Source organism: Mus caroli, unplaced genomic scaffold (genome assembly GCF_978045245.1).
Source record: "Mus caroli unplaced genomic scaffold, Mus_caroli_1 scaffold_2, whole genome shotgun sequence".
In the NCBI taxonomy this organism is placed as follows: Eukaryota; Metazoa; Chordata; class Mammalia; order Rodentia; family Muridae; genus Mus; species Mus caroli.
In genome coordinates this window covers 95,989,671-96,017,656 of record NW_028227257.1, presented here as the reverse complement: position 1 = coordinate 96,017,656, position 27,986 = coordinate 95,989,671, and the positions used below count along the sequence as shown (strand labels likewise).

The window sequence follows — 27,986 nt, the reverse complement described above, 5'->3', positions numbered from 1 at the left end:
TATGACTGAAAATAATCAATTTATGCTGTAAACATGTTTTCTGTGGAATAGACTTGTTAAAGAAAATCAAGGAGGATTCTGGTTTTGCAAGATGAAAGGGAATTTCCAGTAAGGAAATGAATGCAACAAGAGTTTTGAAACAGCAAGGGATATTGGGAAACTAACCATTATTCATAATTAATTTATTAATTTTTATCTATTGTTTTCAAAGTAAATATGGTCATGCATTCATTGGTATTTAAAAGATAACTGTTTGGAAAAGGATACAGCTTTCTGACTTTCTTGTGTTTTCTGTGTGCATATTTGTGTTTATACATATACATGACTTGCTAAGATGTTTCACCTTGTTAATTTGTAACATAAATAAGAAAAAGCAATATACTTGCTAAAGAAAGTATTTTCTCATACCTTTGAAGAACATAAAAACTTAGTAGACAAAATAAATCCTGGTAACCTGCTTGTTCTCTATTGAGAAACAGAAAGGGGTGGATCCAAATGGGTGGATCCAAATGGGTGGATCCAAATGGGTGGATCCAAAGGGGTGGATCCAAATGGGGAGGGAGGGGGGAGGAACTGGAAAGATTCCAGTTCAGGAATATATGATGTGAGAAAAAAAAAATCTTTATTCAGTAAGAGAAATAAATAAATCACGACAATCAAATGAAAAAAAGTATGAGAAATTTCAATTGCCCATTTCTATTAATTCATCTGTAGCATACATTCAAAATTTTAGAGATACATTTTTCTTATTAATCCTAAGCCTATGCTGACACTGACTTTCACATCATAGTAGAAGAACCTCAATAAAAGAATGAGAAGAAATAATTATTTGGCATAAGGTAAGGACTGAGATAAGGCTTGGTATAAATATGTGGAACTCTGGCATTACAGCTGTCTTTAGCAAAGACACACCTCTAAGTAACAAGTTATGTGTAAAGAATCAAAAACCATTAGAGTATGAAGAAACCCAGGTGCTAATTTTAACCAAACCCAGGGATTACAGTGGAGACAGATGGCGTCTAGAACAGATAACAGATGTGGTCCTAAGGCGTTTTGAGCATGGTACAAAAGATTTCCTAAGGATCCTACCTTCCTGTGCTGTCCTAATTCTGCTATTGGACATTTATGTATTTAGTCTATGAGCAGTACCATCCCTCATTTGATGGGCTCCATTTTCCTTCCTCTTTAATTCAGATTAGGATATGGTACTTGACTCTTAATTAATGTACATTGACTCTTTTTCAAGTTTATTGTTCCAAGTAAAATCTATGGATAATCACATTATTATAAACAAAGTGTGTATATATGCAAATACATTAAATATAAAAGTTTATGCTAAAAACAGGGAGCCTACAGGAAACAAAAGTTACAATTTAATACTTAACACAATTTTCTTGTTGGTAGATGTAGAAAAGTGATTTTTTTTTTTAGCTTTTGTTTTATAGGTAACATGAGTTTTATCTTCCCAGGGCTTTAATAAATATTCTGCAAGAGATTTGCCTTATATTTTAAAGATTATTTGGAACATTATTGAAAAATAGAGGCCAGCTATAAGACTCAAAGATGTTCAAGGCAAGAATCATGCCAGTTTTACTGTTGTTACGTTTTAGTGTTTGGGATTAGGTTCATGGGTTCTTATGTGCTGGGGGAGTCCTCTGCCGCTGAGCTACAGCCTCAGACCCAAACTGGATTTTCTACTATGTGTGAAGCTTTTTTTTCCTTATAAAAACTAAAGACAATGAATGGCAACTCCTGCTTGCTCTTCAGAGGTCTACAGGAGGCCTGCCTCAATAGAGATAAGCCTGGGAGACACAGTGAGATCTATGCCAGAATGACCAACAGTGAAGGCCATGTATCAAAAGAACAAGACAGACAGACAGACAGAACACCACCCTCATGCACCCAAAAAAAATCCCCACTGAGCCCAGTTCTTACACTGAAGTATCTGGGAAGTGAATATATAACCTTCATCTTCTGTGTAGAGGGTCAAAAAACCCACCTGCTGCAACTGTTTTTTTGTTTTGACTCGGGATAATTCAGATTTTTTTATTATTCTATTGATAGGCACATTATGCATGGTTTAGAAAGCAACCCATAACCTTTTAGTAAAAGAAATGAAGAAATTTAATCATCATACAGTTGGAGGTAAACATATTCCTGTGATAACTAAAGAAACCAAGATGAAGGAAAATAAGACAGAGGGTTTTTTTTTTCCTCTTATTGTTTTTATCGAATTTCCTCTTCTCTATAGTCTAGATAGTAATCTAAGCAATTTTGTGGAAGTATTACATTTATTTGTTACAAAAAAGTAGCAATCGTGTTTATGGGATTTATAAGTAAATGACTTCAGAGCACAGAAATGCTAACAAGTGTTCTTGCTCAAAGGTCTGGAGTCGTTTCTGTCCCTGGCATCACTATCTTTCTCCCAAGACTGTGACGGGGCTGAGTGATTTTGTGAAGGGATGTTTTACATGTGAATGCCTTAAATTGACCCTGTTTGCCCAATAATGATGGATAATTGCCTTGATCTCCCTGGGAAAGTGTTTACAACTTTTTCCTTAGTCCTCTGAGTCAGCTTCTAGGGCTTGTTTGTTGTGACTTGGGCATAACCTTCGTGGAGAGTAAGGATGTCTCTCTGGGACAACAAAGAGATGCTAGGACCTAGCATCTGTATGGAAATACGTATTTTCTGACAGTTTCCTTCCTCAAGTATTAGGAAAGTTTAGTAACTTTAAGCAGAAGAGATTCAGCAGCAAATGTTTAACTTTAGAGTCAAGCAATTTGAGTGATGGCCTACCCACGGAGGACAGCGACACAATAGTACTCCAAAGCAGGATCCACACACTATGACATGATTTATTGAAACACCAGTAGGCACCTGACAGAGGACAAGGTATGAGTAATGCAACAAGAACTGAGAGGAGATAAGATAAAAGTTCTTGATAAGTTGTCCTGCAGAGACAGTATAAATTTGAAGCACAAATTTAAAGTTGCAAATGACGATAAGCTCTATGAAAGGAAGAGATGACCTCATACGGTGGCTCAAGGGATGATTTCCCAGAGGAAGTGGTATTTCACTAGACATCTGCAGTTAGAGGATAGTTGTTGAGAAACAGAAAAGCAAATGGCTCCTATCAGAAGTGGGTGGGGACAGAGGCCAAAGGAGTAGGCACTATGAGACAGGTTGTGAAGGCAGGTAGAGACCTGAAGACTACACTGAACTTAGATAAGGTGCCTAAGACTCTGGTCTGCACCCGGTACCACCTGCAAACATCTGGTTCCAGCAGAGAGAAATATTTGGTTTATGATTGTTCGTTAAATGTCAGTTGCAGCTGGGCTGGGTGTAAGAGAAGAAAATTATTAGAATGAAAAAGCCTTCTGAAGAGTTTGGCTTTTGAAAAGGAGAAGAAAGAGGTTTAGTGGTAAGTGTGGGAGGACCTGTGGAGTGGAGTTTTATTTTTAGATAAGACTGACATCAACGTTTTACAATAATAATGGGGGTGTTGACAAAAGACATTTAGATTTCTCCAAAGACTAGAAAAAACTAGGATCCCGAGCAGACTTAGGAAAGACTACCTTGGCCAGCTTTAAAAACGGTACAGAGGAAAGCAGGGTAGCAGCTCTGGTGAACTTGGATTTACAGAAACAAAGCAATAATATTCTTTCTACTCCCTCCTTTTGTAACACTGGTCATGGAAAGCACAGAGCTATTGCAAAACTTGGAACCCATGGAACACAGGATTGATTAAGCCAAGTAGGACCCTTGAAGAAGCAAATACCAAGTTTGAGCTAAGAATAAAGTTTGCTGATTTGGAAAAGAACACCTTTCCCACAGCACACAGGAAAAGAACTTTATAGACAGAGGGTAGGAAGTGGAGCCCGGGGCCTTCAGGGCGACAGGTTAGAGACCCATGGCCCCTGTGGACATCTGTAGTCTAAATATTTTTGCTTTGGGAATAACAGCACTGTAGATGTGGGATTTATGGCTTTGTGATTAGATGATTTCTGTGTGGTAAAATTAAATAGTATCTTCCTCTTTCCTTAAGCTAAGTGAGTAAATATATATATATAATATATATATATATTATATATATTATATATATATTATATATTATATATATATTATATATATTATATATATTATATATATAGTTTGTTTGTTTGTTTTGGGTTTTTTGTTTTGGTTTGGTTTTGGTTTTGATTTTGGTTTTTTGGGTTTTTTTGGTTTTTTTTTTTTTTTTGGTTTTTTGAGACAGGGTTTCTCTGTATAGCCCTGGCTGTCCTGGAACTCACTTTGTAAACCAGGCTGGCCTCGAACTCAGAAATCCGCCTGCCTCTTGTTTGTTTGTTTTTAAATGAGTAATATATTGATTTTTATTATGGTGTTTGTTTGATAAAAGAAGGGGTGTTTGAAGTAATTATCAACTTTAATTACTGATAAAAATGTAAAGAGCAGAAGCTCCTTGATAGTTCAAATTTGGCTATTTCCCCCCTTTTAGAAATCATGCCCTTCTCACTTCTTGGACTCAACAGCCCTACAAGTACTGAAACTACTGCACAAAGTACGTTAAGAAAATGGTTTTCAAGGCAATGGGGATTTGTGTGTATGATGTGTGTGCATATGTATGTGCTGACATTTTTTGCCTCGCTACTGTGACGACAGAGCTTCCACTAATCTGGAAGCAGTAAGCCCCAATGTTCCTCCTGTTCTACTCCTCATCGTGCTGGGATCCCTAGGATGTGCAGCCATACCTGGCTTCTTAGATGAATACTGGGGATTAGAAGTCAGTCCTTGGCTTAACCACCAAGTGCTCTTGCCCAATGAGAGCATTCTCCCCTGACTCCAGTGTTGGAGATTGGGTCTAGGGCTTGGAATTAATTCAGCTCCCAAAATCGGTGTTCAAAAGCTGAAGCTTCTTGACCCCAAATGGTTTTTGATCAGTCGATAAAGAGCCAACGACCAATAGATGGGCCGGTAGGTAGACTGAGGCGGGACCTTTGGATTTGCAGGGTGGAGGTGGAAGAAAGGAAGAAGGAGACATCACAATGACAGGGAAGAAGAAAGACCAGACATAAAGGACCACTGACATGTGAGAATCAGGAAAAGTGGCCACACAAGCCACCTCCCCAGGTGTGTTTGGAATATCAGAGATGAAATATAGATTTTAAAAGATGTTAACTCAGGAGGACTGGAGGGAGTGTTTGCTAGCAGCGGGAAGGATTAGAGGTGCCCAGCCTGTGTATGTGTGTGTGTGTGTGTGTGTGTGTGTGTGTGTGTGTTTCATTCACTAATCCAGAGGGCTCTGGCTGGTGGCTGGGAGTGCAAACCTGCCAGAAGCACAAAGCAACTTAATCAACTACTGCTAAACTCTAGCATAGGCAATCTTAAAACAATTGAGAGGAACTCGGCTGTAATAGTTTAGGATTATGTAATGTTGATGCTATACTAAACGCAGTAGATATGTTAGCATGCAAACAGGATTTCAGTCCTAATACTGTCATGTGTATGTCATGCTGAAACAAAAGAAAGAAGAAAAGGGAAGAAGAAAGAAAGAAGAGATATAGAGAAGGAGGGAGGGAAGATAGGGAGAGAGGGACTGAGGGAGGGAGAAAAGGGGAAACAAAAACATTGCAATTACTATTAAGTTGAATCCCACTCATGTGTGTTAAGATAGCAATAAAGGTCTATTACAGACAAAACCAAGTCCTAGTGAAGAGAACAGTATCTGTGGTTTGATAAAACCTAATATCCTACTTGGGAAGGGTCAATCACTGGACAAGAGACCACCTACCCTTGGGAGAGTCTGTCCCTAAGCCATGCTAAAGAGATACACGGTATTTTTCCTTTAAGGGAAAACTGCACTTTTCTTCCTAGAGTCCCTACCCCTAACATGGTAAATTATTGAGCTGTAGAGATGGATGCAGCTTCATATATTGTCCCACTTCTCTAAACTATTTAGAATGTGTAACTTTTCTTCTCCTATCTATTTTCTAAGCATGCTTTCTCTCAATAATTTAGGCATCCAGAGAGAAGGACTCAAGCCTCAATACCCTCAGGCTTAGTGTAAAATAAAATGGGTAAATTAAGTATTGGTTCACAGTTGGTGACACCTCAAAGTGTTTGTTGCTCTGTAAGTTTCAGGAAGTACTTCTACATATAACTACTTTTATTGATTATTTTCTGTCAATTACCGTGACTATGACTAGAATGTGTGCTATGTGTACTTTGTTCTCTGAGAATTTGTAATCTGGTCCAGACGGCAAATTAAACACAGTGAACATTTAATGGCAAGAGTTCTCCTATCTGCTTGGAGTGCACTCCAGTACCACCAGTAGATTTTTTCATACCTGTACACAACTTTGATAAAGTTTAATTCATGGTCAGTGAAAATAAGATCAAAGTAGTTAATAACACAGAATATGGAAAAATTATAACAAAATACTGCAATAAAATTGATTGACAGCATTTCTACCCATGTGCTTTGAGGAACATATGTAGAATAAACCACAACTCAAACACAAGCAGCGAATGCTGTGACTTCTGTCCTGATAAGCATGGCAGTTCCTACCAGATTAATGTGCCTCAAGGCCCAGTCACATATGTAGCATGATGTGCTGGACAAAGGGTCGATTAAAATCCTGAGTTAGATGGCACAGAGCCACGCAAGATTCCATCATGCTACTCAGAACAGCTGCACAAGGGTAAAATGTTAATCATTTTTCTTTGCAATGTTCCATTTCTCTTGTCTCTGGATAACTGAAACCATGGAAACGGAAAGCCATGGCAAGAAGGGACTTCTGCTTCCTAGTCTGTGCTAAAAAGACTGGTTTTATGTTTGTGGGGCTCTAAGATGACTAGAACAACTTAGCCCTGAAGCGTAAGTAGAGGAATGAGAAATTAGGAGAGAGAATAGATTCCAAATAGAAGAAACAAAACAAGCAAAGGCATAATGGTGGTGCACGCCTTTAATCCCAGCACTGGGGAGGCAGAGGCAGGTGGATTTCTGAGTTCGAGGCCAGCCTGGTCTACAAAGTGAGTTCCAGGACAGCCAGGGCTATACAGAGAAACCCTGTCTCGAAAAACCAAAAAAAAAAAAAAAAAAAAAGACAGGAGGGAGCAAGGCACGTTGTCATACTACCCTGATAACTGTGCAATGCATTCAGCCTGTAAGTGAGGTTCTGTGTTTATCTGGCCGCTGCCCTCCCTATGGATGGTGGGGTTTTTACCAGTTACTTTGATTGCATTCGTCCATCTTCTCATAAAAGGAAAGCAGGAGAATGTTGTTAGACTCTAACAATATTTAAATCATTCTTATTAGCATAGTAAAAAGATAAAAGAGGGTTTGGAACACCCCAGATAATAATATAAATTATTATACCATTCAGCAGTTTTTAATAATTAATGGCCTGATCTTTAAACACTCCTTTTACTCCGCCTCTAGATTTGTGTGTTGGTGGTGAAAGAATGGGCACACAGAGAAAACTGTGGTTTGTGTCTCCATAGCTATGAAATACCAGTGAGGGTAATTCAAAGTTGCTTTGCCAACACCTGGATCTGGAGGAAGGACTGAAAATTGGCACCAGATCAGTATAGACATTGCCTGAAGATGAATTGTGTTGGATTAATCATATAAACTTCTGTACATGTCCTTGTCACTTAGGAAAGATAGTTAACTCTTCTAAACTCAATGCTTACATAAATAATAATGATGCCATGCTCTATATAATATTCATGTGATCACAAAATAAAAGACCAGCCAATAATGAGCTGAAACCGTTTTCTAGCTAAGTATAAGTGTTCGGTGAGTGTTAGCCATTGCTGTAATGAAAATTTAATATTGGATATAGTTAGTTGCTCCAATCCAGCAGAAAGGATGGAAAGCATTATATCTAAACTGAGAGGATAGTGTTATAGCGTTGATTTATATAATTTGTATGCAAATTTTGCCTATGAAAGGGAAATTTTCCCACCTTGCTTTGAGTATAGGAAAGTTGTATAATTGCACTTGCTTAACAAAGTCAATTAATATACTTTCACTCAAGAAATTTTCTGGATTTCTCAATACTACTCAACTGTTTTACACAGTAGTAACTTTAAATAACAAGGTTATAAATGTGAGCAAATTTTAAACCTACTGCTAATATCTTTATGTAGATCACAGTCATCTCAAAAAGGGTCTCATTTAAAATCTATCCTGTATTGAAAAAGCCCATAATTATCAGCAGCCTACCTTATAAGAGAATGAGGAAACTATGTTTTTATCATTATAAAATAGATAATACTGCCATGGTGGACAGGTTCACACCTTTAATCCCAGCACTTTGAGAGGCAGAAGCAGGCAAGTCTCTGTGAGTTTGAGGTCAGCCTTATTTACAAAGAGAATACCAGGAAAGCCAGGGCAAAAAGGAGAAACCCTGTCTCAAAAAAAAAACAAATAAAGAGATGGGTAAATAAATAAATAAATAAATCCCTAGGTCAAACTACAGATGTGCAATTGGCTAAGGACGTCATCTGCCTGCAGCTAACACAATAATCTACCCCCTCACACTTTTGTTCACATCCGCTGGGCACTGAACCTCCTAGAAAGCATGAAATGCAAAGTGTTCTTTTTATTATTATTATTATTATTATTGATTAACTAGTTGGTTTAGTTAAAAATAGAAAATGGCACTGTGGAGACACTCTTCGATTAGTATCACAGGTCACAGGCTTGGGGGCAAAGCCTGAAGCTGCAAACATTGTAGTGCAGCATATGGGCCCGTGAACTGATGGAATCAGGGATACAGGAGAGAAGAGACCTCCACTCTGGACAAATGTAGATGAATGTCTTCTAAAGGTTGGGACACTGACTAAGGGCTTAAGCTGGCAATGTATGTCACTGAACTTTTCAACAAAAGCTTTTCAATGATACCCTAGAGAACGGTGAGCAGGCCTCAGATCAGTTCCCAAAAGTGTGTGCATGGGCAAGCAGATACAACCATAAACTAGAAGTACCAAACAAAACAAAACAACAAAAACAGAGGCAGTATGCCTTGAAAATGTTGAGAAATAAAACAAAAATAAATCCTTCTGTATAATCTGAGGGAAAAACACAGATCTGAAGCGCATGAAGACACCCTGCATGCTGGGTCAGCATCTCAGGATGTCTATGGCAGGAAACTTGCTGTGTCTCTGACATTGTTTTCTTCCTACCACAAAGAGATTCTAAACTGTGAGGATTTTTTATATATATAAAATATTGACTAAGAAAGATTTTAATGTTTGATATGTCAAGAAAATATGTTGTCATTGACTATAGTCCCCATACTGTGACCATACCCTAGATACACAGAAATGTTTATCCTGTAATCAGTGTCTCTCTAGTCTTGCCCCCATGGCATCACCTCCCATTGGTTAGAATAGTTAGGTTGAAATCCATGAAAGATGAGAAAGGATGAGTCAGCATGGCGAAAAAGAAACCCTTGCCCATATATAGCTAATGTGTACATTACTGAAAATAGGGCTTCCTTAAAACAAGAATAGAACTCTTCTATAATCTGGCTATTGGGTGTGTTCTATGGACATAAAGTCTGCAACACTATTTATAACCAAGATATGGAACCAAATTAAGTATACTTCCACTATTAAATGGCTGAGGAAATGCGCTGCACACCCATGATTTTAGCCATTAAAAAAAGGAAGTATCTGCATTTGAAAAGACATTGATTAACCCAAAGGATGTTATAACTGAGAGAAATGAGCCAGGCACAGGATGAGAAACACCATATGGCCTCAGTCACGTGGAATGTAAAATAGTTCATCTTACACACCCGGATAGTAAATTGCAGTCCCCAAAGACATTGTGGAGTTGATGGAGTTGGTGATTGGAGAGACAGTGGTCACAGGGCACAAAATTAGTTACAGACAAGGAATACGTTCAAAAGGTGCATTGATTGGGCAGCATGCTGATTGCAATTAATGGCAATATTAGGGTTCCTTGAAAGATGCCATCGGTGTTTCCACCACACAAAAAAAGTAACTGTGTAAAAAGATTCATGTACTAAGTGGCCGGATGTAGTAGTCCAATGCCATGTATATGCACTTCAAGATATCACACTGTACATACATACAATTGTATCTGTCGATTTATAAACCAGCCACAATATAAGATTTAATGATATTTGGCTTATAGATAATGGTTATGTGAAGCATTCTGTCCTACTCATTTCTGATTATAAATATCTACACATTTTGAAAGACATAGAGCTGTATCATGTGGAAGGCAGAGACTATTTCCTATTTCTTATTTTTTGACAGATTTACTAGGGTTAAACCTAAGGCTTTATGCATCCTAGACAAGAGTCCTACCACTGATCTCTACCTCCAGTTTTTCTCTTCTGTCTTTTACTCTAAGATGGAGTCATGATAAGTAACACGGCCCATAAGCTTGAAAGTCTCCTGCTTCACCCTCCCAGGTAGAATAGCTAAGATTACAGACCTGGCCCACCAATCCTAATTCTATATATTCATTTGCATATTATCTTAGTAATGAATTTAATTAAATATATGAGTCTAATTCCTTCATTATTTAATCTAGTTAACATGGTTACTAGATAGAAGCCTCTTAAGGAGCTATACTCAATGTTGTCCTCTGTCCTATGTTCCAGCATATGGATGCACAGACACACACAGGCACACACATAGGAGCGGGAAACAGACTTGTTTGTCTTGTTTGTTTGCTTGCTTGCTCGCTTGCTTGCTTGTTTGTAACAAGGTCACTTTGTGTAGTCCAGGATATCTGTGAATTTAGATTTCCCGACCCTGTTACCGAAGTGTTGGGATAACAGTTATATGCTACCATGCACAGCTTTAAGAAAGATCTTAAATTAATATGTTTGGCACACGTGATTATTGACAAATATTGAAGAAAAGCTTATTTTTGAACTAAGGTTATATTTTCTCTTGTATCTGAAATAAAGTGCATTTAGTTTATAGAATCATATGGATTTAAAACTGTGTCAAGGAAGTTTTCTTAAAAACTAATATATGTGCAAAGAGAAAGTCATGTTCCAATGATCTACTCAAAGGAACATGGCAGAAATAAAGAGCAAAACACCAACAGCAAATAAAGTAACACCAATAACCAGAATAAATGAAATGGAATATTTAAGCCTGGGCAATTTTTCTGTTTTGTTGGATATCAACCCAAATTTGAACAAGACTGGGAAAGTCTCATGAAATGTATGCCTATTTTAGAGTGAATTGGTGCCATTTATTCTATTATTAAACCTAAGTTCAAATAACTGAATTATGTATGTGTATGTATATATATATATGAATTTTACCATATAAAAGATAGAATACTAGGGAGCTAGACAGGTGGATTAATGATTAAGAGCACTTGTTGCTTCTGTAAAGGACTTAGATTCAGTTCCCAAAACTTACATAGTGGGTCATAACTATCTGTCATTCAAGTTCTATGGATCCAATGCTCTCTTCTGGGATTCCTGGACACCAAACATGGTGTCTTGAACATGTGGTGCACACACATGTAAATAAAACATTCACACACATTTTTTTAAATCTAAAAAAAGGTAGAATATCTGATGATAATAATAGGCTAGAGTATAAAAATGTTCTGATTGCAATGAAGTATATCTTTCCAAGCTATTGCTATGAACGTGACCAGGAGCTGGGGCTTGGCAGTTCAATCTTCAGGCAGATTGGGTCATAGTTTTCCTTTCCTTTACATCCAAGGTCTGGTTCTCATTGGAGGGAGGTCTTAGATTCAGCATATAAACAGCTGCAAATATTTGTCTTTGGTTTTCCTTTGTGAGATATCTATAATAGTCTAAGAAAGTAGAGAGCATTTAGCCACAGCAGGAACTTCCTGCAAAAATATAGTGAACAACTCTGCCCCTTTTATAAACATACCCTTTGTTTCTTCATAGGTTCTAGAAATCTCTCAAATGTTTGAAGTAGAAACTTGCTCATCTGAACAGAAACATATGTGTTGCATCTGTCTTTACTGACCAATAGAAATATAAACAATATTTTTTAAATGCTAGTAGGACTCTATACATTCACGTAACATGCTGAAGGCATCTACTACTAAGGAGATGAATTAGGCAAAAATTGGATAATCTTTGCAAGACATAGAGGTAGCACAGCAGAGAGAGCTAGCTGAAAGTGAAGAATAACTAATAGAGCTGTAACCCTAATAGATATCCATGAATTATAGATAGTCAGGTATGTAGCTCTAGTACAGCCTGTTCCTAGCATGTGTTAAGTCCTGAGGTCAACAACCAGCATCTATATAAACAAATATAAATAAATAAATAAAGTAGAGTTATATTTTATTGTATTCATTATAGCATATTTTAGAAGAAAATATTTGATCAAAATTGATATAGTTGATAAAAGATATCTAACATGCTTTAACTGAAAGATTAATTAAGGCCAGATAGAAAATAAAATAATAATGTTTATTATTGACCAATATTTATATTCATATTTCCAAACCAAGATTGATTATTTAACTTCAAAATAACATTAAGTATAGCGGAATTAACAAATAATTCTAGTGTTCAAGCTAAAAGAAAAGCCAAATGGAAGCTAAAATCCAAACAACTTGGTTACTATAATTTTGTAATAATTACTGAACAGAATTTTTAGGCAATATGATCAGGATAAACTAATAAAGGTGTATGAAACATGTATCTTAAATTTGTGGGAAAATATCTTAGATTCAATTCAAATTAGGTAAAGATTTAAGTGTGAAATATTCCTAGAAAATATTTAGAAATGCATTCGATCATTGATATTTTTACCATTTTGTGTCAGAAAGAGCTTTGAGCAAGATTATTAAACATCAGTGATAGCTATTATTAGGTCCCTCTCAAAGTATAATGTAGTCAATGAGGTTGCTCTTTGTCCCCTTCTATCTCTTATTAGTCAAGTTTTAGAGAGTGCCAAGTGATTGTGTAAATTAACCATTCCAAAATGCTTGGAGCTAGAAGACCAGAAGTGTGAGCGTGTTGTTATTACTTAGAAAGAAATGCATATGCTGACGGGTTTTCAGCTCATCTTTAGGACAAAGGATTTTAACCAGATTCTCAGAACTGAGGAGGACTTGAAAATCTTGCCATGTCATCTGCTTGCTGTACAGACTTCAGACTTAGAATATAGGAGCCAAGAGAGTTAGTGAATTGCAATATGTTTCATGACAGTGGCACTGAGCTAAAAACAGGCATCATGTCTCCTTGGTCTCCGCTTTGGGCTATTTTATTAGACCCAAAGGAAACCATCATTGATTCAAACTGATGAATGGAAGTCAATTCCTACTTTTAGTTACATGTTTCATCGCCATGGTGATGATATTTTAAACCTATTTGTTGCTGGATTTTAAATTAATTTGCACTTTAAAGTTAATTGTTAAAATAAAAATAATTGGAAAGGCACATTTAGCGTTACACACACACACACACAACCATGCTCAGTAAGTCATATGGGATGACTTATTGAAGAGACAGCAGTTTAAATCTGGACCTCTCATTGCATTTCTTCAAAACTACTAAATACATGCTACAATTTTCACATTGGAGTGATATTCTAAAGTATTGTATAATCTTCCCTGATGTCAAGTTATGATACACACATTGGGAAGCCAAACCCAGTTATTTTCTATTTAAAAAAAAAAATCTCTTACAGGTTCTTCCCTGCTATCATTATGAAGCAAAATTATAAGACGAGATTTGGCGTCACATCACATTGGGAATATCAGGAAGACAAAGGCAGCTGTCACATACATGTTGGCTTTCGGTGCACTCAGACCTTGCTGTGAGGAACACTGAGTCATCTGAAATGCAGGGTGCAGAGGAAGCTGACACATTAAGGGACAGAGCACTCATGAGTTCCCAAAGACAGGCAGTGGGACAAAGGACAATTACACATGCTCTATTTTGGGGCCTAGTTGGAAATTCTTTATTAAGAAATGCACAGCTCAAAAATAAAAAAATAAAAAAAGAAAGAAAGAAAGAAAGAAACAGAAAAAAAGGAACCATCTCACAAAGCTTTAATAAGATAACACAATTTTACTTTCAGTATAATTATTATACCTTCATAGGAAAATCGTTTTTTAATTATTTTAAAAAAAACTTCAGCTTTACCAAAAGTAAGTTAGCGCAAGAAGGTCTAATTGAATATTATGGGGACTATCAGGTGCAGCAAATAGATGCTTAGTTATTTTATTTGCCATAGCACTACAATGACTGACACATCTGTCTTTTTGGATGCACCAAAACCTATGAAGCTTGCTGTTCTTTGACAGAATAAAATCCAGTGTTTTCTAAGGATTCCTAAAAATGGTATCTGGAATACTGCAAAATAGTGAAGCAGCTCATATGACTGTTCTTTTATTTATAATTAAGGTACCCTGTGTATTCTAATTATAAGAAACTTTTATCTCACCCCATTCACAGACATGATGTAACAGTGATTATGTGGTTAAGAAAACAAAGAATCCGCTGAAACACACTTGAAAAAATGTTCAATATCCTTAATCATCAGAGAAATGCAAATCAAAACAACCCTGAGATTCCACCTCACACCAGTCAGAATGGCTAGGATCAAAAAATTCACGTGACAGCAGATGCTGGTGAAGATGTGGAGAAAGAGGAACACTCCTCCATTGCTGATGGGATTACAAGCTGATACAACCACTCTGGAAATCAGTCTGGCAGTTCCTCAGAAAACTGGACATAGTACTACCACTAGATCCAGCAATACACCTCCTGGGCATATATCCAGAAGATGTTCCAACATGTGATAAGGACACATTCTCCACTATGTTCACAGAAGCCCTATTTATAATAGCCAGAAGGTGGAAAGAACACAGATGTCCCTCAACAGAGGAATGGATACAGAAAATGTGGTACATTTACACAATGGAGTACTACTCAGCTATTAAAAACAATGAATTTATGAAATTCTTGGGCAAATGGATGTATCTGGAGGATATCATCCTGAGTGAGGTAACCCAGTCACAAAACAAGTCACTTGATATGCACTCACTGATAAGTGGATATTAGCCCAGAAAGCTACAATACCCAAGATACAATTTCCAAAACACAAGAAAATCACGAAAAAGGAAGACCAACGGGTGGATACTTCATTCCTCCCTAGAATACGGTATAAAATATCCATGGAAGGAGTTGCAGAGACAACGTTTGGAGCTAAGACAAAAGGATGGACCATCCAGAGACTGCCCCACCCGGGGATCCATCTCATAATTAGCCACCAAACGCAGACACTATTGCATAACCCAGCAGTATTTTGCTGAACGGACCCCTGATATAGCTGTCTCCTGTGAGGCTTTGCCAGTGCCTGGCAAATACAGAAGTGGATGCTCACGGTCATCTATAGGATGGAATACCGGACCCCCAATGGAGGAGCTAGAGAAAGTACCCAAGGAGCTGAAGGGGTCTGCAACACTATAGGTGGAACATCAATATGAACTAATCAGTACCCCCAGAGCTCGTGTCTCTAGTTGCATATGTAGCAGAAGATGGCCTAGTCGGCCATCATTGGGAAGAGAGGCCCCTTGGTCTAGCAAACTTTATATGCCCCAGTTCAGGGAAACCCCAGGGTCAAGAAGTGGGAGTGAGTGGGCAAGGGAGCAGGGCGCAGGAAGGGTATAGGGGACTTTTGGAACAGCATTTGAAATGTAAATGAAGAAAATATCTAATTAAAAAAATGTGGGGAAAAAAGGATGATATCCTCCAGATACATCCATCTGCCCAAGAATTTCATAAATTCATTGTTTTTAATAAAATAAAAAAGAAAACAAAGAATCCTATACCAAGCAGACATGTAGTTCAAATGAATAACCTAGCTATATTATCATATTTAAAAATCATCTCTAGATCAATGTAACATGCATATATTAAATGACTTTAAATTTAAATTGTATCATTAAATCACTACCATAAAAATATGACGCATTTAAAATTAGCTTAATATTCCTAACCATCTAGCCCAAGACACACAATTATAGGGTTAAATCTACTTTGCAATGTCCTAAGACACTAATTTTGAGTTGATAGGTGCACACAATCCCATCTATATCAGTAGTTTATTGGGTTGCCACTCATTGTTTTTATTCAGAAGTAAACTGCGCAATCTTCTGTAGAATTTTTGTCCCTATACTTAATGCATTCTTAATACCCTTGACTTTATTGCCAATCCAAGATGTTACTTTATATATTTTGTTGAGATATATGCAATACCTGAGTGTTAGACCATCCAAAGTTTTGACAGTTGGTAGCACAAGATGTTGCTGTATCATCATAGGGCCCTGGATGACAAAAGAAGATGCCTGTGAATTTGGTAAAATTGTAAGTGGAAAGTGGGGTCATACAGAACTTAACCTAAGAGCATATACTAGTGTGGTTCTCTGTCAAAATACTCAGTTTAAATGGTGGGTTTGAACGGGAAGTTCAGAGGAGATACATCTGTCTCATTTAGGTTACCATTAAACTAGCCCAGAAATGAGAGGGGAAAAAAAAACACTTTGTTTTTGTTTTTGTAGCTTGGCAACATGTCCTTATAAGGGGGTCACTGAGGGACAAAACATGGGGCCAGGTGTTTCCTATTGCTTGAGATCTCAGCACTAGAAAGAGGTAAAGTCTACAGGAGTGTAGCTGTGCTCTATAAGTTAAGGACACCATAGTCCATTCCTGCTAGAGCTACTAAAGAGAAAGTTTACCAACAGTTAGATCGGTAAAGGTCCAGTGGTAATAAGTGCAGCAAAGAAAAACAAAGCGAACAAACGAAGTATAAGGAGAAGACTGTGGCGATCGTGAAAAGCCTCCAAGGACGTAATGTTAGCGTAGTTGGTGAGGGAGGCAGGCTGCTGTGACTGCCCTAGGGAGACGTTGGTCCTACATTGATGGTTTGATAATGGTTCTGAGACAGGAATGACTTGGCTTGTGCAAGGTATGGGTAAAAGGTTAGCATTGTCAGAGTGGAAGGATTGAAAGCAAGGGTAGTCATAGATCTGATCTAAGAGGAACCCAGAGACATTTAGGGCCAGAAACAAACTTGACTCTACTGCTAAATAAACTGAATGCATATGTTTCCAGGTCGAGTGAACGCTAACAGTTAGGTGAGATCATTATATATTTTTCGCTGCTTTACATTCATACTGCATTAAAATTTACTGAACTTCAAACATGTCAAATTTGTGTTCTGTGATGTGTCTACCTCCCACTGTGAGCTGAGAAATTTTGTTGATCCTACCCTCATGATCCATGAATCTACTGCCATGCTTTAATGATCATCTAAGCCATTGTCAAGGATATCTATAAAGTCAAGGCAAAAGCTTATGTGGATGCCAGGGCCAGGAAGCGGGAGTGGGTGGGTTGGTGAGCAGGGGGAGGGGAAACCAGGGAAGGGGATAACATTTGAAACGTAAATAAAAAAAATATCTAATAAAGACACATTCAAACATATTAAGAAGACTATTTTTTAAAACGTAGTATTTTGTTAGCAAAATCGTATTTTAATTACCTTGTAATACTACTCTATAGTTAAGAAAAAATGTATTATGCTTCCATAATTTCTATATATAATTGTAATCTAACTTTGCTATTATTAGGATCAAGATCTGGTTATATTAAGATTTACTTAGCTGTGAACCAATGCTGTCTAAATCTAGAATTGGGTTTTTCTAAAGATGCTTTTGAAAAAAAATAAAAACTCCAGCCTCAGGCTTTATTGGCACCCATATGGAATTCAGCAGGTTCAAAGTTGAAGTTTATTTTGAATATTTTCCCAACTTGCTAGAAAAGGCCGCTGGAAATAGAAACAGCTGAGGAACATTAGTGGGTTTTTTTTCTCAGTATAATTCTAAAATTTTCTTTTTTTTTTTTAATCCCAAAGTGACCATGGAAGAGTATTTTAAACCCTTGGATAATTAGGTCATGAAACCAGTTACCCTGGTTATCATAAAGTTAAATATGGAGTTAACGTTAGTTGATAAATATCTTGCATATATGAACAAAACTATGATGTATAAGTTGCTGTGTGCATACTTTAAGTGTAACACGTATTTATTTAATTGGATGGGTGTTTTGTCAGTATGTATGTGTATCATGTGTGTCTGGTGCCCTTGGAGGCTCAAGAGCTGGAGTTACAGACTGTTGTGAGTTATCATGTGGGTGCTGGGAATTGAACCTGTGTCCTCTGGAAGAACAGCCAGTGCTCTCAAACTTACTTTCATTTTATATGATAGCTATACATATAGTATACATATAGCATCAAATAATGTTGTAAAAGTAAGTTAATATCCAATACGAAGTATAAAAAGTATTATTACACGCACCTCACAAAAATATATAAAATAACTAGATAAAAATAATGAGCTAATTTTTATAAATAAATAAAAATTTATAAATAAACAATTAGTCAATGGAATTAAAATAAACTAAATCTTGAGAACATAGAGAAAAAACACAGGATGTACACATAGCAAATAAGCTTTCATCATGAGATGTTTTCATTATTTAAATAAATGTTTTGATATTAATATGAAGACATTAACTAAACTAAAGGGAAATAAACCTACACCTAACTCTATTAGGGGAAATCAAAGCCTTGAAGAAATAAATGAGATAAATTCAGCTGATGGTTAAAAAGACAACCATGTAATTGCCAAATTGTGACTCATGTGAAAACACAAATTCCAGTGCCTTCCATAAGGTTTTAATGGATAAGAAGTTAATATTACAACAGTGGGGAAAGAAGTACATCCTATTCCGATGATCTGTAAGCTCCATAACTTATTTTCAGTAGTTAATAAAATTCAGCTAAATAGAGAGGATAAATATCAACCAATGATTGATAGATGATGGATAGATAGATGATAGACAATAGAGAAATCATGATAGGTGATCCACAAAAAGTGGATTAGTCACAGTTCCTCTAAATCAACTAATTATCACCTAATTTGAAGCATATGTTTAAGAGGAAAATTTTTATTATTTTAACAAGCAAATTCACCATGATTCATAACCAGAGAAATGTAAATCAAAACCACAATGAGATATTGTGTTACACCCTCCAGAGTGGCAAAAGTTAGAATGTTTGACAATACACGGTTTTGGAAAGGCTATGGTGCAATAAGTGTCTCATCTACTGTTGGTGAGAATTTAAGTTGGGTCACTATTATGGATTGCTTAGAAATATGTCTTATAAATCTTTTCTCTAAAACAAAATCCATGCAGTTTATGGGGAGATATGTAGGGGACTGTTTATAACTCATGGCTTGTAAAAGTCAAATGTTGGGAGCAGCTCTAACATTCCACAGAAGAAGAAAGGATAGGTACACTCCGATACAGTCATGGGATGGAATACTGAAGTAGTGCTAAATAATATATCACACAGCAGACTCTAACGCTGATGTACAGAAACTACAATGGTATGAAAACAAAACATTTGCCAGAGAAAGCATGATTGCACTTTCATAACAGAAAATCGAAACAGTAAAACTAAATAATATCTTACTTAAAAAGGTTCTGCCAGGTAAGTAATCTTCAGATAACTAGAGCCTAGTATAGGGAAACAGTTTCCAGGGAGGACTAAATGTGGAAATCAGTGACGCAGGAACTTGATGTTCACAACACCAGGTTCTAGTAAGAGGATGCTTACCTAACTGGGAAATTTATTAGTCAGGAAGTGGTGGCACACACCTTTCATCTCAGTGCCCGAGAGAGAGGCAAAAGCTGATGAATCTCTGAGTTCCAGGCCAGCCTGGCCTAGAGTGAGTTCCAGGGCAGCCATGGCTACACAGAGAAACCCTGTCTCAGAAAAAAAGATGTTTAAATAGGATATTTATAATAGATACAATCTGTAAGTGAGACACAAAGTTTAGAAAGAAAACTGCATAGAATATTGGTGTAATATAACTGCAGAGAATTGTGTATTTTGAATCTTTGAATAAAAATATGTATGGCAAGAATACAGGGTGGGGGGAATGGCTTTGACTCTCATAATGCAGACAAATTGAATCTTTTTTCTTCCTTTAACAGTCAAAATATTACAATATCCATGAGAGTTCATAAGTATCATTATAAGAATTAACTGTGTACTTGGAATTTAATGAGTATAATTTACTTCTCTGAATTCTAGCCATCTGATTTTGTTTTTAAAATCTACTTAATACTCTGAGTCTTCTAGGAAACTAGTAATAGAATTTTAGGTTACCAATGATGAAAAACCCTTGAGTCTAACCAACCAATGTTTGGTTAACATTGTCTGACTTACAAGCTACACCATAAGGAGGAACCCAAACTTGACAATGCTTGGGTGACCAAGAACCAGAGACTAGATATCCCCAGAGGCCTTGGGTAAAGCCAAATACTACTGGCAAAAAAAAAAAAAAGTAACAACAAAGATTCAAAAACAACAAAGTAACAATAAAATGTCTCCTAAAGATATTCTGCTATACTCATAGATCAGTGCCTTATTCAGCCATCATCAGAGAAGCTTCCTCCTGCAGTTGGGAACAAATACAGAGGACCACGGCCAGACATTATGTGGAGAGTCCCTGGAAGGCATAGCTCTAAATGAGATGTTTCTACCAAATCCTTTCCCTTAGAGCTGAGAAAACCCTGCAGAAGAGGAGGCAGAAATAGTGTAAGAGACAGAGGAGATGGAGAACTAGGCCCATTAAATCAACTGAGCAAGGTTCACATGAACTCAGAGACTGAAGCGGCAAGCACAGGACCTGCACAGGTCTGCACTAGGTCCTTTGTGTATATATTATAGGTTTTAGTTTAGTACTTTTATGGGACTTCTGAATGTGTGGGCAAGTGGGTCTCTAATTCTTGTGCCTTCTCTTGGGGATCTTTTCCTTCTCTTCGATTGCCTTATCCAACTTCAATGTCATTGTTTTGTTTTATTTTATTAAATTTTATTTTGTTTTAAAATGTCAAATAAAAGAAAATCCCTTGAGTTAATGTATGCTTTCTCGTGTATGTGTGTGCATATATGTGTGTGTGTGTGTGTGTGTGTGTCCCATCATATGCCGGTTTCTGTGTGTATGCATCTGTGTATGTGTGTATGAGTTTTTACCTCTGAGTTCAGTAAAGGCAGAAAAGTTATCATGTAAATTAATAGCAAGTTTTTGATACTTCTAAATTATATGATTCATAGAGGGAAAAATGTGTGCCTGAATAACAATGTTACTTATTCAGAACCAAGGCTTAAAAAAGAAAGTCTTCTATATATCTTTGGAAATATTTTTGGCATTTCGGTTTGAATGCTTAGAGTTTTTTTAAAAGGTGACTACTTAATTTGAATATGTAATTTGTTTTGCACTCATGTGCTGTTATTGTGAGTTTGAACCTAAACATATCTTTGTGGTATATTCTCACAATCTGCAGGGTGTCAGTAAACAGAACAATTTCAGAACACAGTAGGAAACTCTAGCATTACATCTGATTGTGTTGAACTACCTCATATTGTCTGATATGCTTAGTGAAAAGGACTTGAATTGTACCAAATAGCCCTGATCCTTCCAGTGTGATGACTAAGATATTCCAGTTTCTGAGATGTCTCTTCAGAAACTATCCTTAGAGACTGGACAGTGTCAACAGTTTAGACTCGATGACACCACCATTTAGAAGTATAGCTATTATCTCGACTGGTTGAGTTCAATCCCTTGAACAAAAGACAGTGAATCTATTTGCTTCTCACAACCTAATAGACACTTCTTGGCACTTATCTAGGACAGTAACTCTTAGACTTAACCCCAAGTACACAAAAACATAAGACAACGAGGTTTTTTCCAACACAATTTTAGACCAAGAAATAAGGCTTGATTATTAACTTGGAAAAGTACTCTTGGTAGCATCCGTCATCCATGGCCATATATCTCACATCTCCCTGTCTTAAATGAGTGCTTTGAGATTGGATTTTTATTTCATAATCATTCTGGCAAGTAAAGTATGTTTTATTGAGCCAGCTTATCTAGCCTCTTATTTTATCCCATAATTTTGCTCATTTAATTCAATCCTCCTTTTTATAAAATCGATTCATTTAGTTTTTTAGAATTTCATATGAATATTGTATTTACATCATTCCCCCTCACTTTTCTCCCACCATCTCCTTTCATATTTTCCTCCACTTATTCTCAAATTCATGACCTCTTATTTTTGGTTAACATTGTTTTACACACACAAAACACACAAACTATACATATACATTTAAATGTATAAATTCAACCTGCTGTGCTCATTTAATGTTTTTTCTGACATTTATATTTCCTCTTACTTTCAATTTTTATTCTTGACTTGATTTTATATCAGACTTCACTTAGTCTTTCATAATTACTGCTAAGTGAAATATTCCAATTAGTGCCCCTGTAGTAGAATTTTAATCTAGCAAAAAGACTGCTCTGGCCAGGGATCAAATCCAAAACCCTTCTATGTCAGTGTGTTTCAACTAGAATGACACACCTTTAATCCCACTGGCTGGAATACAGACATGTCCTTAGTACGTACCTTTAGTCCCAAACAATGAAAATACAGTTATTGTAGAAGAAAGCAGCCATGTTTGAAAGCAACATCTATTTGAGGGGTAGACAAAGTAATGAGTCAGAGAAAGTTTTAACAGAATGAGTCAGAGATAGGATACGCCCAACACTCAGCATAGAAAGTTGAAGTACTTAAGAGATCATCAAAATAAAGAGAGGCAACTTAATAAAGCAGCATGAAGGGGGTGGGGGGATTTTTACCAGGACAGTCTTACAGAGAGACTGGTCACAGGTGTAGACAGAATGAGTCAGAGAATGAAAAGGAACCAGAAGATTTGAACAAATTGCTAAAGTTAATTTGAGACAAAAAAAAGCAACTCAGTGGGAAGCCAAGAGAAGCCAGTTTGAACTGGTCAGTTTAGAAGATTAGATTGTATGGAGGCTAGAAGCTTCCAGGCCTGGACCTAGGGATAGTTAAAGCAAAGAAAGAAACACTCAGAGCTCAGCACAAGCCATGTGGTCTCACAACTTGGGTACAGTTCTCATCCATCCTTCATCCCTTCTTCTGAGAAAATAAAAGTGATTGTTACACGTCCCTCTTTAATTTATCAACTTCTACACAAGTCTCCAAGCTTGTCTTTCACTTTGTTGCAAATGTTCTGGATTTCCCCAAAAGTGAAACACTTTAGGTTCCATTAAATGTTTATGGGTTTTAAAATATTTGACCAAACTATGATATATGTTAAAGCTTTTCTATAACTATCTGAAGAGACTAGATCCCAACAGGAGTTTGTTGAAATGATTCTTATCAAAAATTGAAAATAACACTTGTTTTCAGGTAACATCATGAATTACAAAATTGATTCAGATACTATTTTTTCTCTTTGTAGGCTGTTATTTAGTCACTGGTGCTACTACCAACCTCCTACAGTGGAGATGCTTCAAAGAGCCAAGGGAGTCCAGCATAAAGATGAGTCAAAATGTGCTATGCCACCTGATTTACCACCCACCTTATGCTGTGCCAGAATTTCTCTCTGCAATAAATTGCAAATTAAAGTAATTATTGAACTATTAAAATATACAGCAAAGAGAAAGCACCCAAGGAGCTGAAGGAGTCTGCAACCCTATAGGTGGAACAACAATATGAACTAACCAGTACCCCCAGAGCTCATGTCTCTAGCTGCATATGTAGCAGAAGATGGCCTAGTCAGCCATCACTGGGAAGAGAGGCACCTTGGTATTTCAAACTTTATATGCCTCAGTACAGGGGAACACCAGAGCCAAGAAGCAGGAGTGGGTGGGTAGGGGAGCAGGGTAGGGGGAGGGTATAGGGAACTTTCGGGATAGCATTTGAAATTTGAAATGTATATAAAGAAAATATCTAATAAAATAAAAAATAAAAAAATAAAATATACAGCAAATTTCACAGGTGTAATTCAGTATTAAATATTTTAATAGACCATATTCAATTTATAAGTAATATTCTATTAGAGACTTTCATAAGAATTTGTTGCCTCTGCCAAATCTAGACGAAAGAAGAATTATTTCAGCACAGTGTTCTGAACAAGAGTACATGGGAAACTCATTTGTTACTGTAAAGATTGGTTCTGGCTTGAGAAAGTGAAGTGGCTCTCCAAATCGAGAAATTAATCATTTTTGCACTAAAATTTCACTAAAGTATTTCTTTTCTTGTAGTTAATTTATTTTTAAGTACTCTTTGCACAGTTTAATATAATCCACTTGTTAGAAATTATTGCTATTTTGTCTTTTTCAAGTATTATCGATGCCAGATTATTTTATTATTTCCTGGTATGTGCTACCTAGAATGAAGAAAATATGTTGCATGGAGCTGCATTGTCTTATATCCATAAAAACTACAAAATAAAGCAAGCAGAGATCTTTACATTCTTAGAAACACATTAGTGAAGATTACATTTTAAAAGAGCATGATTTTCTCTACACTTGATGATAATTTAGTCATAAATACAGTACTTGACAATGGCCATGTGAAGTGCAGTTGGGAAGTTAAAGAATTAAATGATAGAAAAGAACGACAACAAGAAGTCATTTTGATTTTGATTTTTAGCAGTACTTAGTCAGTGCAGAGCATAATGAATCCAGTGCAGTTCATTGTTTATGGTTTAAAACTCTAACCATTATTGCTACTAGGTAATAAGGGTAAGGTATGAGCTATGGTGTATGTTTTCATTCATTAGGCTCTGAATATACATCGTCTATGTTCTAATATAATGGACATCACTCTTTTTCCTCCATAAATTTTGTATTTATGAATTATATAAATACCTGGGCTCAGAGTAAATGCTGCTGAGCTATTACTTCATGAATGAATGGTTAGCTCTATGACTCTCAAGCAAATGAGAAACCTAAATTACAAAAGATTGGTTGTATTTTTATAACTTGTGAATTACATCAACTCAAAAATACATTTGGTGAAAGTCAAACATGGAGCATTGTGACAAATAGAGATTTTATTTAGTCCCTCTCTATTTGTGTGTGTGTGTGTGTGTGTGTGTGTGTGTGTGTGTGTGTGTGTGTCAGAGTCTGTTTCTGTACATATAAATGTATATTCTGAGTTTATAAAATAATACTTTGACTTTAACTTTAATAAACCTACAAAACTGTGCACATATGAAGGACATTGAAAATTAGCATTCTTTATAGAGTTTTTATTTAATACTTGTTGATCAGTGTTTAAAAGCTTAACAGGTCACAAATAACAGGCATTTAACTCAATGCCTATTAAACGTCTTTCAGGGTTAAACTAAATTTGCATTCTCCCACATGTGATTTTTCAAATGCTTGATTTGCTTTCTTTCATGTCCAGTGCTAAGGCTCTTTGCCTTTGTACATGACCTAGCTCCATTGTCCAGAAAGGCAGTAAGTAATGGATAAGGCTTTGCTGGGAGCCAACAGTTGGCAAGTTTGCCAGTTTCAACAATAATTCTGCCAGTTGAGCCATTGTTTGGCCTCTTGTGGAAAGACTTCAACACTCTCTGTCAAAATACTGGGCTCCATTCTCATTTAACTAGTTGGAAGGGTCATTCCTTGGAAATCAAGTGAAACCTGAACACCAGACTCATCCCAGAAAGCATCTTTACCAGTTTATTTTCCCTCGCAAAGACAGTGTAGGGATAAATATTAGATTAACCTAAGGATAATAAAGGTAGTCACTGGTTTCTGAACATTTTCTCTATGGATATGTGCAGAGATTCTAACACATTCAGAACTGAAGCTCCAGCATCTAAAACCATGAAGTCAATGGACAGTGTTCTGTGATGTAGACAGCAGCACAGAAAATCCATTCATTTAATCCTTCATGAGCAACTTTAAGGAGCCGTGACACACCGGCATTTCTAGAAGAGTTTTTAGAACACTAGTGAAATGTACATGAGGAAGGAATGTGTTAAAGGAATGCACAAGATTGGGGGGTAAAAAAAGTATAGCAATTATGCAAATTACAATATATTGTTTGTTGCAAGGTGCTTAATATTATAGGAAAAGTCCAGTCCATACTACATAGCTGACGCGCACAAGAGGACAGTGGTGGGGTAAGGATTTAGTTGGTTTAAAGTAGTGACTTACCCTTCTCAATAGTCACAAATAATATAAAATATCTTGGCGTGACTCTAACTAAGGAAGTGAAAGATCTGTATAATAAAAACTTCAAGTCTCTGAAGAAAGAAATTATAGAAGATCTCAGAAGATGGAAAGATCTCCCATGCTCATGGATTGGCAGGATCAACATTGTAAAAATGGCTATCTTGCCAAAAGCAATCTACAGATTCAATGCAATCCCCATCAAAATTCCAAATCAATTCTTCAATGAATTAGAAAGTGCAATCTGCAAATTCATCTGGAATAACAAAAAACCTAGGATAGCAAAAACTCTCCTCAAGGATAAAAGAACCTCTGGTGGAATCACCATGCCGGACCTAAAGCTCTACTACAGAGCAATTGTGATAAAAACTGCATGGTACTGGTATAGTGACAGACAAATAGACCAATGGAATAGAATTGAAGACCCAGAAATGAATCCACACACCTATGGTCACTTGATCTTCGACAAGGGAGCTAAAAACATCCAGTGGAAGAAAGACAGCATTTTCAACAAATGGTGCTGGCACAACTGGTTGTTAACATGTAGAAGAATGCGAATCGATCCATTCCTATCTCCTTGTACTAAGGTCAAGTCTAAGTGGATCAAGGAACTTCACATAAAACCAGAGACACTGAAACTTATAGAGGAGAAAGTGGGGAAAAGCCTTGAAGATATGGGCACAGGGGAAAAATTCCTGAATCGAACAGTAATGGCTTGTGCTGTAAGATCGAGAATTGACAAGTGGGACCTCATGAAACTACAAAGCTTCTGCAAGGCTAAAGACACCATCAATAAGACAAAAAAACCACCAACAGATTGGGAAAGGATCTTCACCTATCCTAAATCAGATAAGGGACTAATATCCAATATATATAAAGAACTCAAGAAGGTGGACTCCAGAAAGTCAAATAACCCCATTAAAAAATGGGGCTCAGAACTGAACAAAGAATTCTCACCTGAGGAATACCGAATGGCAGAGAAGCACCTGAAAAAATGTTCAACATCTTTAATCATCAGGGAAATGCAAATCAAAACAACCCTGAGATTCCACCTCACACCAGTCAGAATGGCTAAGATCAAAAATTCAGGTGACAGCAGATGCTGGCGAGGATGTGGAGAAAGTGGAACACTCCTCCATTGTTGGTGGGATTGCAAGCTTGTACAACCACTCTGGAAATCAGTCTGGCGGTTCCTCAGAAAATTGGACATAGTACTACCGGAGGATCCAGCAATACCTCTCCTGGGCATATATCCAGAAGATGTCCCAACCGGTAAAAAGGACACATGCTCCACTATGTTCATAGCAGCCCTATTTATAATAGCCAGAAGCTGGAAAGAACCCAGATGTCCCTCAACAGAGGAATGGATACAGAAATTATGGTACATTTACACAATGGAGTACTACTCAGCTATTAAAAAGAATGAATTTATGAAATTCCTAGCCAAATGGATGGACCTGGAGGGCATCATCTTGAGTGAAGTAACACAATCACAAAAGATCTCACACAATATGTATTCATTGATAAGTGGATATTAGCCCAAAACTTAGGATACCCAAGATATAAGATACAATTTGATAAACGCATGAAACTCAAGAAGAATGAAGACCAAAGTGTGGACATTGTGCACCTTCTTAGAATTGGGAACAAAACACCCAGGGAAGGAGTTACAGAGACAAAGTTCGTAGCTGTGATGAAAGGATGGACCATTTAGAGACTGCTGTATCCAGGGATCCGTCCCATAATCAGCTTCTAAACGCTGACACCATTGCATACACTAGTAAGATCTTGCTGAAAGGACCCAAATATAGCTGTCTCTTGTGAGACGATGCCGGGGCCTAGCAAACACAGGAG

General features: G+C 36.8%; 1 protein-coding gene across 2 annotated transcripts in view; it reads right to left on the bottom strand.

The window, feature by feature from the left end:
- Positions 1-27,986, bottom strand: part of Calcrl (calcitonin receptor like receptor) — a 101,699-nt gene that overhangs the window by 65,807 nt on the left and 7,906 nt on the right. The window contains exon 2 of one of the 2 annotated variants that reach the window (XM_029470779.2): positions 16,267-16,334. The exons of the other annotated variant lie outside the window; for it this stretch is intronic. The gene's annotated coding sequence lies outside the window, so the exon portion shown is untranslated. The remainder of the gene's footprint in view (positions 1-16,266; positions 16,335-27,986) is intronic. 2 annotated transcript variants of the gene reach the window in all.